Consider the following 19290-nt stretch of genomic DNA (forward strand, 5'->3'; position numbering starts at 1 on the left):
ACATGAAAAGAAGGGTCTAATTTAGCAAATGGATATTACAACTGACTTCCATTAGGAGAAGATACATTGGATCCCAGTCTCACCCAATTCCTGTTGATTAAAGGTACAATTATAAAACAATAAAAATCTTACAAGACACTTAAGAGATTACATATACAACCTAGATATTTGAGATTTTGTTAAAAATAAGATAAAAAGCCTAGAAGTTAGGAAACAAGAAATGAATATATTTGCTACAAAAACTTTAAAATTTGCATGTAGATAACCATATTTTAAGAAGTTGATGAATAATAGATTGGGACACAAATACTTGTAATACAGATAATAAAAAAAAAAAGTGTTATTGTATTTACTATACTACAAGATTTTAAGACTGGTAACAAAAAGGCTGACATCTCAGTTGAAACATGGGCCAAAGAAGAAGAATAGACAATTTACAGAGCAAAGCAAAATGACTAATCAATACATGGAAGTATGATGAACCACCCAGGGAGTGAGAAAAAATGCAGATGAAAGAAATCTTGAGATAAATTTTTCCTGAGTGGATGGCATATGGTCAAAAGTGTGCTAATGTCTAACATCCTCCCCATGTAAAAGGGTACTCTCATACATTGCTTAAAGAAATGCTAAGTCTCGGGGCGCCTGGGTGGCTTAGTCTGTTGAGCGTCTGACTTCGGCTCAGGTCATTATCGCATAGTTCCTGAGTTCGAGCCCTGCGGCGGGCTCTGTGCTGACAGCTCAGAGCCTGGAGCCTGCTTCGGATTCTGTGTCTCCCTCTCTCTCTGCCCCTTCCCCGCTCATGCTCGGTTGCTCACTCTCTCTCTCTCTCTCTGTCCCAAAAATAAATAAACGTTAAACTTTCAAAAAAAAAAAAGAAATGCTAGGTCTCACAGGCTTTTCAGAAAGCCACATGAAAGAAAGCATGTGTTCAAGTTAAAACACACATACCAGTGATTTCACTCCCAAGAAGTAAAACTGCTACTATACACAAGAATGTTCATTGATACACTGTGTTGGTAGTAAAACTAGAAAAGAAAAAGTGAACGCCTATCAGTAAGAAAATGGTTAAATAAGTTGTGCTTTATCTTTGCTGAGAAATACTATGAAGTTATTTTTTTTTTTTGAATGAGTCAAATCATCAGCTGATGTGGATGGATTTCTGTAATGAACTGTTAATTAAAAGCAAGATGCAGAGAAGTATAAATGAAATATTTCTATTTTGTAAGCCAGAGTTGAAACGCGCGAGCGCGCGTGTGTGTGTGTGTGCGTGTGTGTGTGTGTGTGCGCGTGCGCGTGTGATTACATGAATGAATTAAAATAATATGGAAGAATGCATACTAACAAGTTAAAACCGAGATCCTGAGGGTGTGCATGAAAAAGTGGGTGGTGGGAAAGGGGAAGAAAATGGGGAAGGTAAAAGAAAAATAACACTTAATATGTATGGTCTGAGCATCTTACACATATCTAAGTGCAAAAGTAAGAACTCAATAAAGGCGTCAAAGCTAGGAAACCACACTGCACCAATGGGGCTCCTAGTGTGACAGCCATGGGGGAGGACGCACTGTTGTCTCAGAAGTAATCCTTGAGTTGCTGATTCGGTATTTACCACTTTCCTAAGAAGGAAAAATTGAGGGCTGATATCAGAATCTACACAAATATTCATTTATTTAGCTGCATATAACTGGGTATAATAACTGTTTAGTTATCTTTCATTTTAATGTAAAAATTGAGCTGAACTAGAAGAATCACTACAAATAAATGGAGAGAGGACATTTTTGATGATGTAAGGTTTCTTTTGGTTGAAATATAAGGATATGTTACAGAGAACAACAGGAGACATTTCTGAAAAGATTCATTTAGAGCTCAATTATGGGAAAGACTGCCTGGCTAAGCATCTTGGACTTCTCTTGTAGGCTGAAGTACTGTGGATGATACAATAATAGGAAAGCTACCAGGTTGGATAGATGGGGGCAGGGAGCAGAGTCACAAAATCAGAATTTATATAACATTTTATTTCTAGTAACATAGGTGAGAAACTTTCAGCAGCAGATTTTTTTTTAATTTTCAAAATACACAAAATTAGAGAGCCTAATAAATTCCCATATACCCATTGTCTTAGTCTGCTTGAGCTGCTAACAAAATACTGTAGAATGGGTGTCAACAGAAATTTATTTCTCACAGTTCTGGAGGCTAGGAAATCTAAGATCAATCAGCCACCTGATTCAGTTTCTGGTGCAGACTCTCTTCCTGGATTGCAGAGCCATCTTCTTGCTCTGTACTAATATGGCCCTTTCTTGGTGCATATATGCATGTGGAGAGAGAGATCTCTCTCTCTCTCTCTTCCTCTTCTTATAAAGTCACCAATCCTATCAGATTAGGATCTCACCCCTAAGACTTCATTGAATCTTAATCACCTCCTAAAAGCCCTATATACAGTCTTGTTGGGAGTTAGGGGTTCAACATGTGAATTTGAAGGAAACACAATTCAGTCCATAGCACCACCCATCATTCGAGTTTGATAAACATTAAATTTTTAAAATTTTTTTTATATTTATTTATTTTTGAGAGACAGAGTGAGACAAAGTGAGACTGGGGGAGGGGCAGAGAGAGAGGGAGACACAGGATTGGAAACAGGCTCCAGGCTCTGAGCTGTCAGCACAGAGCCTGACACGGGGCTTGAACCCACAGACTGTGAGATCATGACCTGAGCCGAAGTCGGACGCTCAACCGACTGAGCCACCTAGGCGCTCCAATAAACATCAAAATTTTTGCCACTCTTTTATCATATATCCTTCTTCTTTTGTTATAAAGTATTTAAAAGGAAGTCTCAGGTATCATATCATGTCATACCTATAAACTTCAGTATATAATTTCAAAATATATGGGGCTTTATTAACATAAACATTTGGATTACACTGATTATCTCTAAAATGATATTTTTTGTTGTTTTGTCTACACCAGAATATAAACAATGTCTCCACATTGTCATTTGTTGTTAATATCTTAAATTTCTTTTATTATAACTGTTTCTCTCACTAACTTCTCTCACTAACTTTCTTTTCTATCATTAGCTTAATTGAGAAAATGAGTTGTACTTCTTTTGGTAGAATGCCATATATTCTTTTTTTTTTTTTTTTTTAGTTTATTTATTTACTTCCAGACAGAGAGAGAGAGAGAGAAAGAGGAGAGGGCAGAGAGAGAGGAGAGAGAATTCCAAGCAGGCTCTGCACTAACAGTGTAGTCCTAACAGCCCCCAATCCTGGGCTTGAACTCAGGAACTGTGAGATCACGACCTGAGCTAGATCAAGAGTCTGTCACTTAACCAACTGAGCCACTCAGGCGCCGCAGGAATGTCCTATATTTTTAATGCATGCATTTTATTATAATGTCATTTAATTTGTCCCACAATCACCTGCATTTCTTGCAAATCATCACTTAAGTCTAAAGACTTCATTATAGATACAAGTACAACTTTTAATTTTTTTCCAAGAAGATTTCATAAACGATGCTATATAGTTCATTTCTCAGCATATCAGGATGAATGTGTCACATAACGTTGGTTTGTCATACTTCCAGTGATTCTAAGATTGAACTGTAGATCAAGATGGTAACATCTGATTCCCCATTAATCTTTCATCCAATGGTTTTATCTATTGATGATATTACCTAAATCAGTGACTTTGATATTGCAAAAATGTTGATTTTTCCTAGTTATATCATCTTTTACAACTTACTTACAGAACTCTTTTGTAAAAAATAATTTTGTCTCTTCAACTCTTAAATGTTTAAGAAGGTTTGATACTATCTTGGTCTAAGACTTGGATAATATGTTTGAATATGTATTTTCCTGCATTAGTTGTATTTGTGCCAGAACTATCATTTATTTTCCTACAGATTATTCATTTATTCATCAAATATTTGTTGCGTGCTTACTATATACTTAGTCTAGATATATCAGTGCACAGATAGTAAAAACAAATTCTTATACTAACAAAATTATTAATGAGGACACAGATAATAAACCATATAAATAAGTAAATTTCAGAGTATTTTAGATGGTGATACAACCTCTGGAGAAAAAATATAGCAGAGAAAGGATAAGGAGTATTGGAGGAAAGGGGCATTGCTATTTCATATAGCATAGTTAGAAGATGCCTTATGATATGATGACATTTTAGTGAAGACATGGAAAAATTAATAGACCATACCATGCAGATAGTAGAAGGAGAGAATCCCTGTAGAAAGAGCATCAAGGTTTGCAAAGGCCCTGAGGTTAGAGTATGCTGGCTCTGTTTGAGGAAGAGCAAGGGGCTTGTGTAGCTGGAGTATAGTGAGAGAATAGAAAGAAAGTAGACTACTCAGAGAAGTAACAGGACCTAGACTTTGTAAGGCCTTGTAGGCCACTGTGTGGATGTTGGCTTTTATTTTGGGGTAAAAAGGAACCATGGAAGGTTTTGAGGAGAGGAATAATATGATATGACTTATTGCTGAATATAATTACTGTGGCTATTGAGTTGAGAATAGGTCTAGTGGGACAAGGATAGGAAGGAAAGTATAATCCAGATGAGAGATGATGGCGTTTGGTCCAAGGTGCATATAGTAAGAAGAGATTAGGTTTCAGACACATTTTGAAGGTAGAGCCAACACAATTTACCAGCAGACTAGATATGCGATGTGAGAGGAAAACGAAAGTCAATGGTGATTGCAAATTTTTTGACCTGAGCCACTGGAAGTCTGGAGTTGCTATTAACTAAGATGAGGAAGACCAAGAAGAAAGTATGGAAGGAATAATAGTTGGGGCATGCTAAGTTTGGGATAGATATTGGATACTCAACTAGAGATGGAGAAGCAGAAAAATATTCAAATCTGTATTGAAGGAGAGGCCTAGAGCAAACATTTAATTTCAGCATTATAAATTCATGGATAGTATTTGAAGCCAAGAGTCTAGATAAAATAAATAAGGGAGGAAGTATAGCTTTACAGAAAAGTTGAAGGATTGGGCCCTGTAGCATGTACACATGATGATGGAAATGATCTAAGAGAGATAAGTGGATGGTGTTGAAAAGGGGGTTGGGTAAGATTTTCTGGAACAATGCCCAGGAGTTGGCAAAAGGATATGGTGTTTAGCATAGAAGTCGAGGGGTTGGCCTTTCTTGGAGTATAAGGGCAGAGACAGGGATAGGTAGTAAGTAGAGGGAGGAGAGTGAACATTCTCTTCTAATTGCTTCTATGGTTTCACTGAAATAGGAAGCAAGGTGATCAACCAAGATTGAAGACTATAGAGGAACTGCTGAAGATTTGAGGGGGTGAGGGGAAGTCATCTAAGGAAGGAGGAAGGAGAATGAACAGAGAACTGTAATATAATTACTGGCAGCTTGGCAACCACTTGAAGTTGGCAGTATATTTAGACTGGCACACCACTCAACATGGTTATGACTTTTCCTGTCATGTTTAGCAGAATATGTAAGCTGTCTAAACAGGTAGAAGAAGATATTAATGGGATGAGAAACAGAGAAGAGTTGGTTGAATCAAGAATCATATTGCTGGGTAGGACTGAAGACTATGTCATGTTTGGAGCATTGAGGGGAAAAAAGTAGTTAGTAGTTGGAGAATGGAATGCTTGAAGGCAAGATTATGGAGGGATTTCTGCTTTTGGTGAGGTATAGGGTGTGTCTGCACTTGTGAATAGCTGATAAGAAGGTGGAGGGGCAAGAGATGCCTGGGTGGCTGAGTTGGTTAAACCTCCAACTTCGGCTCAGGTTGTGATCTCTGCAGTTTGTGAGTTTGAGCCCCATGTCGGGCTCTGTGCTGACAGCTCAGAGCCTGGAGCCTGCTTTGGATTCTGTGTCTCCCTCTCTCTCTCTGCCCCTCCCCTACTCACACTCTGTCTCTCTCTCAAAAATAAATAAACAGTGAAAAACCCATTTTTTTAAAAAAAGAAGGTAGAGGGCAAAAAGAAAGAAGGAAAGTTCAGTAGGCCAACAGTTTACATATTAAAAATTGGGTATGTTTTCCATGTAGAGAGAAGTCAATTCAAGAATACAAATCTATATTTTCAAGACACCAGGTAACATTTGTTATTTGCTTCTCAGAAGTCTGGCAGGAGGGGTATTTTGTATCACCTAATCTTGGGACTAGCTTACATTTACGAATGAAATTTTGAGAATCAGAAAAATACAAATAGAGTGTACATGGTTCCTTAAGGCCTTCACTAGTCCCGTAAACAGATTGTGATTCTATCACTTCTCCCAGAACCCTTTTCTCCAGCTATGCCAAACATTCACATTCACATTCACATTCACATTCACATTCACATTCACATTCACATTCAGACAGTGTTTTAACAGTACAGGCCTTGGAGTGAAAACAGGATTCAAATCACAGCTCCATGATATGTTAGTTGTACCAATTTGGTCAAGTTATTTAACCCCTTAATCCTCAGCTTCTTATCTGCAACATAAGGAGAGTAAACTTAATTTGAAGGATGGTTGTGGGACTCACATTAGAAAACATACATAAAGCTTTTAACATAGTTCTTGGAACAGTGCTTAGAAGCTATTATTATATTTTATTCCCAAATCCCCTGAAATATTCACACTTCTATGACTTTGCTCCTGGTGTTCTCTTTTAAGGATATGGTCTTCCTTGTCTATATACAACAGAATTGTTGATTTGCTTATCTAGACTGTTGATGCCTTGGCTAAAGACTGTCTTATCAGCATCTGATTCTTTGCATATCAGACTTTCACAGAGGTAATTTAGTTAAGGCCTGTTTGAGTGAATCAAATAAATGGATGTGACATGCCTGCATTTAAGGAGATATGACAGCTATGCTCACATACTTTCATTATTACAAAAACATACAGCAAATAAAGATGGATTGAAGTAAAGCTACTTTGTTAAGTATTAAAAAATTAATAAACAAATGTTGGATTGATTGACAAGTTATGACAATTGCATTTATTTTTTACATATATTAGATATTGATAAAAATGCTATATGTTTTGTTTCTTTTTTAGTTTATTTATTTGTTTTGAGAGAGAGAGAGAGAGAGCATGAGCAGGGGAGAAGCAGAGAGACAGAGAGCGAGAATCCCAAGCAGCATACTGTCAGCATAGAGCCTGATGTGGAGCTCTAGCCATGAACCATGAGATCATGATATGAGCTGAAGTCAAGAGTCAGATGCTTAACCCACTGAGCCACCCATGTGCTCCGATAAATATGCTATACAGTTTTATGATCTTTCTTCACAAGCAATAAATGAAAATTCAGAATATTTAGTCCATTTGAAATTTAATCATGTCAGTTATTTTCTGTCCTCGCACTAAACATTATTATAATCTAGTATAGTCCTATTATAGATATGCCCTATTCTGGTCATCCTGGAATCATATTTTGAAATTCAAAGCTATACTTCCATAGTTTGCAACTAGAATTCACAGTTTCAAGGAACATATTTGTCACATGCTCAAACAACTGGCCTTTCAACTGTGTTTTGAAACATGTTCTTCTGGAACTCATATGCTTACTGTACTTTTTGCCCCAACTCCCATAGTTGAAGTATTTCTAAAGCACTGTTATTTCTCCAGGCAGTTGAGTTGTGCTGAAATGTTCTAATGATCCCAGGGTCAAGTACATTACAAAGAACTTTTTTGGCTTTGAATTTCCTCCACACATCATAACTCTGTTGGAGTTTAGACCTCAATGTAAACTGCAGGAATACCAGCATTTGCATAAAAGGATTATGCACCATCTAAAGAATTAACTACGGGGAAGTTGATTTATCTGCCCTTCTGTCAAAAGAAACCTCTACTAACTGCTATTTCTGCAGTGTACAACAATAATTAGTGTGCATAATGATTCCTTTGAGGCACAGGAGTGCATTTTGAATTCTCAATAGATATAAAATTATTTTGGTACATATCCACTACTGCTTGTACTGTACTGTGTTCTAGTTCTTAGAAAAATCGGCAAATCCCATTCAACCTGCAAGCTAATGTTTTGTTAAGTTTTATTAAGTACAAAAGATACCATGCTGACTATGCCAAAGAAATTAGTTTTCTATCTTAGTTCAGTAACCTCCAATTTGCAGAGGCGACGCAATCCAGTGAAACACCCTCACTAGAAACTTCATTACCTGAGTTTAAAACAAATTTAGGAAGCACGAGGGTGTTGTCCAAGACATGAGAAAAGTGATGTTGTGGTAATAAAGTAACATTAAGTATGGAGCAAAATAAAGTCACAAAGACTGGACAACATGAAATAAGCTTCAGCAGAAAGTCCAAAATAATGAGCAAGGCTCTGAGAGGTAGAAGGAGAGAATAGGTGCTCTTATGTGAAGAAGGGCAATGGATAAGGAAGATCACTTTGGTACAAGACAAATCAGGGCAGGGCAGCTTCCACATTCTGGAAGCTTCTGGTGGGATGGCAAAATCAACTCAGTCCAGTCTCCAGAGTTCTAGTCGGACAAACTTTTGACCAGAGCAGAAGAAAGGTACAGGGCTGGGGACAAACTTCATCAAGTTTACTTAGTTTGAACACTGTTATCCTCAAATGAACATGAATACACAAAAGGTACACAAAATTTACCAAGAATATTTCCACTGTCCAGACAGTTAACTGTAGTTTTTGAAGTTTTTATTATCATATAGTCACCCTTTTACAAAGGGAGTTATTTACAGAAAATCAGATACTGGAGGCATACTTCATTCTATTGTAGTTAATATGTAGTGGTCATCATACACAGTGACAGTAATTCTTAATGGGTTATAATAATCTTTTGTTGGAAGACAAAGGTTTTGAACCTACATGTTACTATCAATTGATTTTTGGAGAAGAAACACTAGTCAAGGGAATGGTGTATTACTCATGGAATAAGGATCTCTGGTATTGTTTCAAACTGGAAGGCTGGGCCTTTATTTTGGAATTCAGGAGGGGTGGGGTCTTTCTAGTTAATTAAATCACAAGTTATTTGTCTACATTAATTAAATTTTTCAGCAAAATGTCAAATTCAAGTCATGTAACACACTATAAAATATATAATGTTACATTTAGAAGGGATCCTTAGTGATCTTTCAGCCAGGACAACCTTCTTCTTCTATAGATGAGGAAACTAAACCTAGAAGGACAAACCAATCCACCCAGGGCCACCCAGGGTTCCTAATATCTGTTTGATAGTCTTGAATAAATTATTTGATCATAAAAATTACCATAAATCTAGCAGACTGTAAATCATTTTGTTTTGCACTGTGACTTTATGCCAAGTTTGCTTTCTAAATTCTCACAAAAATATGCTTAGATTAAAAAATGCTTAGATTAAAAAAGATGCTTAGATTAAAAAACTGACTGGGTGGCTCAGTCAGTTAACTGCCCAACTTCGGCTCAGGTCATGATCTCACGGTTCGTGAGTTCCAGCCCCGAGTCTGGCTCTGTGCTGACAGCTCAGAGCCTGGAGCCTGCTTCGGATTCTGTGTCTCCCTCTCTCTCTGCCCCTCCCCTGCTCACACTCGGTCTGTCTCTCTCTCTCAAAAATAAATAAACATTAAAAAAAAATTTTAAATAAAAAAGAGAGAGAGAGCAAATGTGAGAAATATTTTTTGAAGATAAGCTGTACTTTTAAGTTATTGGGTTCTCCACCTTATGTTTTCACCTTCTTATTTTACTCTTTGGTTAACTAAAACAAATTAAGCATAAACTAAAATGTAGTCTACTTAAGGTTTGTCTTTCTCAACTATAACATTTTTGGTTTCCTCAAGAAAGAAATGAAACAGAAGGAATGTAAATGAATAAAAGAAAAAGGAAAAAAGGAAAGAAAGCATGCCCAAGAGTGTGACCAGGAAAGGACGACCATAGATCCAATTAGATGTCAAAACAGGGACTGCAGCCAGGAGGAATTAATCCATATACCAGAATCTTGGAGTACAACTGAATGATGTTCAGGTATTCTATTCACTTACATATGATGACATCAACCACACAGATGTTTCATATATGCAAACAAAACATATCCATACATTTAATTTTTTTTAATGTTTATTCATTTTTGAGAGACAGAGACAGAGCATGAGCTAGGAGGGTCAGAGAGAGGGAGACACAGAATCCGAAGCAGGCTCCAGGCTCTGAGCTGTCAGCACAGAGCCCAATGTGGGTCTCGAAACTCACAAACTAACATAAGCATGCATTTAAACAGATTTGGTTTTTTTTCATTCACAATAACTCAATCATGCTATATGCATATCACCACTTCATATATTTTGCAATCACAGAGCCACAAATAACTCAGATTCTATATACCTAAGGGCAGCACCAAGGAGTTACCACCTTATTATCTCAATTAGTCTTTTTGTATCTCAGTTCAAAGTTCTGCAAATAAATAAGCAATCTTATTCAAACAGTAGACTTGAGCCACAAATGTAGCTTTTAGAAGTTACACAAATCTTCCACTCTGTTAACTGTATCACTACCAAAATCCTCTCCTTTATAGAAACTTAGGAGTTTCTCCTCTTTATGAGAACTGTAGAGGTAGGTTAAGTCACATTCATAAACAGTAATGTTTAAGAGAAAGGATCTAGGACTTTGGGCCAATTTGTAGTAGACATGAATTTGGAGTGTATGTGAGAATTCAGGTCCAATAAGCCATTCAGCAATGCATTTATCATAGCAAGATGCAATTTGTTTTAAAGAATGGAATTTTTGAATATGTATAGTATAAAAAATGGCTGCATGTAAAGAGAGGTTTGATCTTTGTCCTGGTTCCTTTAATCTTTCGGAATTTCCTGAGTGATAGGAGCACCTTCATATTTAAGGTGCCCCTCCCCTCCTATCTGATAGTTTTCCCTACTAGGTGACCCATGGAAGGCCCCATGGACCACATCTGATAGTTTATGCTAACAAGGCATCTTAGAGTTAAGAGGTAGCCACACTAAAAAGACCAACCACATGGTTTTGTGCCACATATCTTCTCATATCTTTGGGGAGGTTGGAGGTGTAGGAGATTGGGTTCAACTCTGTTGGCAATAATTAAATTGTGGTGATGAAGCCTCAGTAAAATTCTGGATACGAAATGCTCAAGTGAACTGACTAGTAGCAAACGCTCTTTAAGCATTATCACCCATCGATGCCAGAATAGTAACTCATCTGTGAGAATTATGGAAGCTTCTCATTTGGAAGAGGAACTCTCATTGGGAACTCTCCCAGGCTTTGCTCTATGTGTCTTTTCCTTTGGTTGGCATGTGTGATAGAGGACAATTTAATAAGATACTGCTCTGACTTCTGTGGTGGCTTTGCCTACATTTCTTTTATCAGGCAAGAGAACTTGCCTCAGTTGCTGTGGTTCTTGGCTGCTAATGGTCACAGCTTCCTCTTTATTTGGAGAATTGTCTTTGGGCAAACAGGAGCCACTTTGCCCAAGAGATTAAACATTGTACCCATGGCATGACCGTCCCCCACAATGGACATGGTGGACAAAAGGTTGTCCCTTCTCATTTCAAGATCAGGTCAGCTTTGTGGAGTAATTTGTGCTCCAGGGCTCCTGGTGGGCTCAGACTGCAGCTCAGTTCCCGCTAAGAGCACCATGCTTATTAGCTTTATCTCCTACCCCATCCTGCTTCCTTCATGCCATTTTTGCATGTGCACTTCCTCTACAAGAATTTTCTACCTCAGGCTCTACTTCTAGATAACTTGAGATACAATGAATAAATTAGCCAATATATAAGATATTATATTTTAAATGATCTTTCTATCTTCTAATCTTACAGCTCATACATTACATTGTGAAGAAACCTATTTGCTATTGCTATAATAATGCTAGCTTCTTCCTTGCCTTTAAACAGAAGACAAGTGAATATATTTTCGTATATTTTAAGTACTGAGTATGGGTCAGATCCTATGCTTGGGCACTCCCACACTGTGTGTGTGCCTGTGTGCATATGCACAAAATCATTTCATCTCTTCCATCATTCCAGGGGGTCAATCACCCTTATTTTATAGAAGAGGTAGAAAGATCCTTAAGGTCACACACATAATGGGTGAGGAGCTGGGGATCAGACACAGGTCTGAGTCCTAAGTTCATCATTTTCCAGGAGCCATTCCCTCACAGGATGATATAAAAGCTAGAAGTTATAGTATAGCACTCTGTAAAAAAATATAAGCTATAATTCTGTATATAAGCTAAAATTCTGACACTTTTCCAATGCTGCCTCTACTTTGCATGCATCTGCATTTATTTATTTATTCATTCATTCATTCATTCATTCATTTATTCATTTATTTATTTATACTCCACCTTGTTCCACAAAGGCTTTTTAGATAGTTAAGGTTAAACTGCCACATTTTTCTTCATCTATGTGAAAAAAGTATATGTTTCAGCTAACTTTCCAACCCTAAACACTCACATGTAATAACCTAGAAATAGATAGCCCATATATACCTAAGTAAAAGTCATTTTAAGAGTAATAGTTTCAACTTATAATTATTTAATTAAGGGATAGCATTAAATGCTAACAAAAATTATTTCAAGTTAAATATTGGATGCCAACCAAATTTATTAACTAGATAGAAAATCATTAGATATTACTGTACCTGTAACTTTTAAAGTATTTTCAGAGACTGACAGTAACTGATGCCAACAATATGAACTCTAAAAGAGGACAGTATGTGTCTGTGTGTGTGTGTGTATATATATATTTTTATATATAGTAAATATTTATATACAGTATAAACAGTAAATATTTAGATACAGTATATATTTAATACATATAAAGTATATATATAATGTATATGTATAAAATATATATATAAAGTATAAAGTATATATATATAATGTGCCTTAAATACTAAGAATTACATCAAACTAAACTGCATATACACATTAAATATTTCTAAGCCATGTCAAAATATTTATTATTAGCATTAGCATTTACAACAAGACAAATACTAGTGTTAACAAGGGGCAATCTTAGCAACAGGAGAATCTGAATGCACAATGTGTCTTAAGAGTTCATACAGTAAGTTTCTGAAACTGTTCTATATCTGGTTATATATTTAACAGACGTGATTTAGACCCAGAGAATAAGACTTGGCATCTGAAAATCTGGATTTGAGATCCTACTTCAATGTTTATTAACTTTTGTCACTCAATCAGGGTAACTTTCTGATATTTATTTTCACATATTCCAGAGAATTATTGTGAAGATTCAATGAGAAAACATATGTAAAAACACCTGGTAAACCTTCAAAGGTATTTCAAATACAGTTTATCTAGCCATAATAGATTCATACAGAAAATGAATAGATTCATTCATTCATTCATTTCATTCATATTCTACATAATAGATTCATTCATTCATTGAGAAGAATTTGGAACCACCATGAGAATTACTTCTCAGATCTCATGTCAATACCTCAATGTTCTGATATGTCTGTTTTAAATATGTTTTCCAGACTTATGATACAATGGCTACATTTATAGATAAGGAGATGTCTTCACAGCTAAATACTCCAGATGAAAAGTAAAATACATAAGGCCATATCCAAGTATTTTTCAGTAGTTAATGGGTGATCTTCTGGGAAAAGGTATTTTTTAAATATTTTATCTGGATGTTGCGATAATATGTAGACATACTCAGTTGCCATGAGGCTAATTCCTCACATCCATCCTTTCCTCATTCTCTCTCTATCATTTAGATATATGAGAAGGCAAATGGTCAATGTTTATACAAATATGAAAAATTCAACCAGTTTCTTTCACACACATTGAAGAATAAACCTGAAGGAAACCTATTCCACCATGGCACTTTCTTTCCAGAAGTTGCCAGCAAGAATCAAAGATTATTCTGCACATACTAGGTGGATACCATTTCCTTCATTTTTCCATTTGCCCCATGTGACCAGATATAATGTTCTGCCTGTGAAAATAGGAAAGTCAGCAGCAAAAGTCAAATTAAGGAATAAACTCTTTTCTCTCTTCTGCACTTGAAATTTTCTATTACGTGCACCCTTCAAGATGGAATGTTTCTTGATTCTTACAACAAATAGAAAACAATGCAGTTATTTCTAGATTGGTAATATATCAACTAATAATATGCTTTGGGGTTCTTAAATATATGTTTTCAAGAGAAAGAAGATTTTGTTTTATTAACTTCTCATCATACCCCAATGTTTGCACATATCTTAAAGAATATTCCCTAAATGAATAAGACTGTGAATAGCTTTGGAACAAAGAGTGTATTATTTGGTTTTGGATACCAGTCCTATTCAGCAGGTAACAAGTTAATCTGTGTCAATGAATGAATGAGTGCATGAAGAAGCATCTCCTAAAGGATTTAGAAGGGATTATGAAAAAACATACCTTAGAAATTAGAAAGGGACTCTCTCTTGCCAATCAAGCAGAGCACTGACAAGTCAGTCTAAGAGAAATTCATTCATCTATTCAGACATTTGCCATATAATTGTTGATGGCCTCCTGAAGGGTATTTGGATTCAGACTTGAAAATAAGTCAGAAGGAGCTAGTGCAGAGGCAAGAGCATGTGGAAGTCCTACAAAGAGCCAGAGAGAGGGATGAAGATTTCATGGCCAGTGAATAGAGAGGAGTATATTAAAAGATAAGTTAAAATTGTAAGAAGGGAAGACTTAGTTGTAGAAGGCCAAGTAGATTCTAGGTTAAGGATTTTAAACTTTATCTTGAGAATAATGAGAAAAAAATTGAAGGATTTTTATAGAGTCTCCTTAACTGGAGATCAACTTTTAATGGATGGTATAAACCTTCCATTCCTTCTGCTGGCTAAGAATCAGGATAACCAGTTTCAATCTTCAGGGAGCAAATTTTATAATTACTTCCATAACCCATTGTCCTAGATGGCATTCAATGATACTAGTTTAGTTTAGTCCAATGCCCTGGTTGCAAATCAGTTTCACACCCTTGGATAACTGATTTCAATATTCTGAGTCTCAGCTTCTCTATCTATGAAGTGAATGTGTCTGATTTATAGTTAGTCTGAGATCTCTTTTAATCTAATAGTTCATAATTCAAATAAGCCTTTGTCAAAATCTAATAAAGACATAGAAATTTGGCTCTCCTCCCCACCCCCCCATCCCCCCACCCTCCGCTCAGAGTCCTGGTACTAAGTAACTAAGTCACCCAATAACCTTGTTACATTGCGTTCAAGCATCTAATGGGATGCTTGAAGAGTCCCATAAATGTCTGCCATGTGATCTTGGGCAAGGCATATAATCTCATCTACAAAACCAGAGGTATGGACTTGATGGTCTTAAAAAATTCCTTTTTAGTCCTTAAATAATGCACATTATTTTCCTCTCTATTTTGATCAGTGATGCAACTCAGGCAGTTCCAAGTTTGGTTGAATTTATGTCTGTTTAAAATAAATAAATACACAAATAACCAACTCCTTCTTGTGAAAAATGCTTTAGATGTACTTATAAGAAAGTAAGATCAGTCATTTATTTAATTAAATTAGCTGATTACTAAATGTTAATCCAATTAAGCATAAACTAAGTAGGATCTCCAAGACTTACTTAAAGAAATGATGTTCGACAACATATTTGGATGAGTACATGAATATAAGAAAGGGAAAAAATTTTCTTTCAGTGCATAAAAAAAACTGTTATCTGATCCCCATTTCCCTTTTCCCTTCTTTCAAACTCTAATAAGGTCATTAGTCACAAGCAAGGCATCTCTGAGCACAGAAAACATGATAACTGCTGAATTATCAAGTCACTAAGTTCTAAAGACATTTCACGGTAGATGAAGAGAACCGTCATTGTGTCTGCTCATACACAGGGCTCATCTGCCCTGGTCAGGAATGGGTCATTAAGAATGCACACCACTGATCCAACTGTACCTCCCAGTTTCAATTTAGTGAAAGGAAAGACAGGTGGCCTGTTAAAATGCTGAGAACATCTGGAGTTGGTAATGTGGACAAAGACTGATTGATACGACTCTGCTGGAGGATACAGAGATTTTTTAATTGGTTGGATGGTATGTGCAATAGTGGATGGAGATCTATCAGCCTCATCCCAACAGAGCAATAAAGACAAAAGATTAAGAACAGCCTCTTCAGTACCACCGCTAATGAGTGGCCTCCACAAGGGACCAAAGGCAGGGACATGCATAGAGAAAAGTGGAAAGAAAGACAAGAATGTGAGGCACAGCCACTGCAAAATTCAATGAATTACAAAATTTGGGGTGGGTTTTACTTGTCTGGACAAACAATGAAAAGAAGTTTGTATTTTATAATGGTGATGGTGGTGATGATGATGATGATGGTGATGGCTCTTCACTCACCACTTTGCCAACTTAACTCCTATTTATCTTTTATATCTTAGCTCAATTATTACCCTCTCACAGAAGTCTTCCCAGACCCTCATAACAGGCTCAAATTCTTCTAAAATACACTCTCACCTCTCCCCCCCTCCTGCAGCAGCTGCTCCAGTGACAGTGTGCTTCTATTTGCATGACTGTTCTTTGTTGTAATTTCTCTCCACTCATTTACACACTCCCTGTGAGCATATAGTACATCTGCTTTTGCCTCTCATTATCTCCTTACCTAAGCACTGTGTCTGGAGACTCAATAAATGTCTGTTTAAAGGAAGAGGGGAATAAAAGGGAAAAACACCTTTGTACATCTAGTGCATAGCATCTATTGTCCTGATGTGTCCTGCATTTCTCACGACAACCCTTCAAGGTGAGTCCTATTATTTCCATTTCATTGAATCTTGGAGAATGAAGTCAATGGCCTTAGGTTCCATAACTAAAATGGGTGGAGCACAGATATAAACCTGATCAGTTAGGCCCTAAATCCATGCATTTTCCACCAACCTTTACTATACCATGTTGCCTCTTTATGTTAAAGAAATTTATCTGAATTCCTAAGTAGCTTCTCTTAAGTTAAAATAAACTGGTGGTGATGTTACAGTATTCAGAAGGATGACATAGTTGAAAACTGCCTCCTTTGACAGGTTTTACTAGATTAAACTTACAGCAAATGAAATCTGACGGTCTATGTCTGAACATTGGATTCTGCAGGCAGTCAAAGAAATTGTGTAGGCTGAAGTTAAACCTGAAGGAGAGACAGAGAACCTACCCAGATAATCAGAGTCCATTCTTGAACAATTTATTCTCCTTCCTCATCAAATGGCCCAATCAAAAGCCAGCAGCTTGCCATCTCTTTTATTTCAGCCCTGTAACCCCAGCAAGGATAAAACATTTTTCCCTAAGACAGAAAACAATGCAGGCAATACTGTGTTTCAAAGCTGGGAAAAAAAATGAAGAGGAAAGTCTAAAGAAAACAAAAGCCCTGTTTTTCTTCTCAAGTCCTGTGTGAAGGAAGCAAAAGATGTGAGTACTTGCTATGATATATTTGATTGTGCAAAGTACTGACATGAGGTATTATGAATAATAAGTAGCAGCTGTTCAAAGAAGGAAATATAACTCAATAGAGTAAATGGTGTATTTGTCCCTCGAGCTGATGAGTACTTAGTCACTACGAAATCATCCTTCCAGAGAACATAATTTAGACTACACTCCAGGACAAGCTACTCAGGATTCTACACATCTCACTACTCCTCGCTAGGTATTTGTGTGATTTTAAATATTAAAGCTGTTATCAAATATTAATGATAAAAATAAATTAAATGTAGACTGCAGAACTCAACTGTTGCCACATATTGCTGAAGTGTGAGTTTATTATGAGTCTTTAAGGGTCAACAGCTTAGAACTTCCATCTGGAGAAATGTCCCAATAATAGTGCTATCCAAATCTTGGTAGACATACCATATACTGAGGGAGCCAAAGGATGCCCTGTAGCAAAGCTGATGCTATTAGAACATAGGTATAGCCAGGCAATTTCTTCATTGAAGCTTTGGGGAAAGATCTATTTAATACAAATATGTTCAAATAATTTTATAGGTGTAATACAAACAACCCACCCCAAATCTAGAGGAATAACTTACTCAAAGTCACATTAAATGTATTTTCTGCTTTTCTAACATCAGAGATGACCAGTGTGAAGAGGTTCCTAAAACATCAACTAAAATGAAGAAACCAGGGATGTCTGGGTGGCTCAGTCAGTTAAGTGTTTGAGTCTTGGTTTCAGCTCAGGTCATGATCTCACAGTTTGTGGGTTTGGGCCCCACGACCCTGCCTTGTGCCATTAGCACCAAGCCTCCTTGGGATTCTCTCTCTCCCTCTCTCTCTCTCTGCCTCTCTCTCTGTCAAAATAAATAAACTTAAAAAATAAATAAATAAATAAATAAATAAATAAATAAGGAAACCAGGTGCTACTTGCATGAGAACAAAATCACAACTTTTGCCTTCTAGCAAAGGAATCTGGCACAAGTCAAAAGTAAAGATATGTATACATGACTCGGAATTTGTTGCACCGATATGTCATATAAAAAATTAAATCTTGATTTCCTTATATAGTCCATTATCTTTTATGAAAGAGAATATAAGAGTTTAGAGTTATATCCATAACATACCTAGTTATGAGTCCTTAAAGAAATCTCTTAATTTTTGTGACTACTTTCTTATTTATAAAAAGGGAATGCACTAGCTACCTAAAAAGATCATTGTAAAGATTAAATAAGATGTTGCATATAAAACGTATGTAGCATGTAGTAGACACTTGAAAATATATCTCTCACTTTCTTTCATTAATAAAAACAGTATTTTTGAAAATGCATTAATTACATTTAATCACTTGGGATATAGAAAACCTCCGTATTTATTACTTGGTACAGTGACATTGGTCCTAATATTATAAGAGAATCTCAGTTCTTCTGTTCCCTACCTCTTCTTCCCCAGTGTCTCTATTGATGATTGGTTGTCTTTAATTTCACTAAAACCATCAGATCCTTTAAAGGGAAAATGTATATACTGTGCATCCCTAAGAAGAGGTAATATAATTGGGGTGCCTGGGTGGCTCAGTCCGTTAAGCATCCGACTTTGGCTCATCTCATGATCTCATGGTTCATGGGTTCGAGCCCCACATTTGGGCTCTGTGCTAAAAGTTCAGAGCCTGGAACCTGCTTCAGAGTCTGTGTCTCCCTCTCTCTCTGCCCCTCCCCCACTCACGCTCTGTTTCTCTCTGTCTCTCAAAAATAAATAAACATTAAAAGAAAAATTAAAAAAAAAAAGAAGAGGTAATATAGTTATGCTTGGAGAGAATGAAATGGAATAAAATTCTAGAAAAGGAGAGAAAAAGAAGAAACAAATCATATTACCGAAAGGGTGGAGAACATCATAGAATGAAGACATCTCTGTGACTTGGTTG

General features: G+C 36.5%; 1 protein-coding gene across 8 annotated transcripts in view; it reads right to left on the reverse strand.

Moving 5' to 3' along the window:
- Positions 1-19290, reverse strand: part of NLGN1 (neuroligin 1) — a 574247-nt gene that overhangs the window by 423278 nt on the left and 131679 nt on the right. The gene's annotated exons all lie outside the window — the stretch shown is intronic.

Source organism: Panthera uncia, chromosome C2, assembly GCF_023721935.1.
Source record: "Panthera uncia isolate 11264 chromosome C2, Puncia_PCG_1.0, whole genome shotgun sequence".
Lineage (NCBI taxonomy): Eukaryota > Metazoa > Chordata > Mammalia > Carnivora > Felidae > Panthera > Panthera uncia.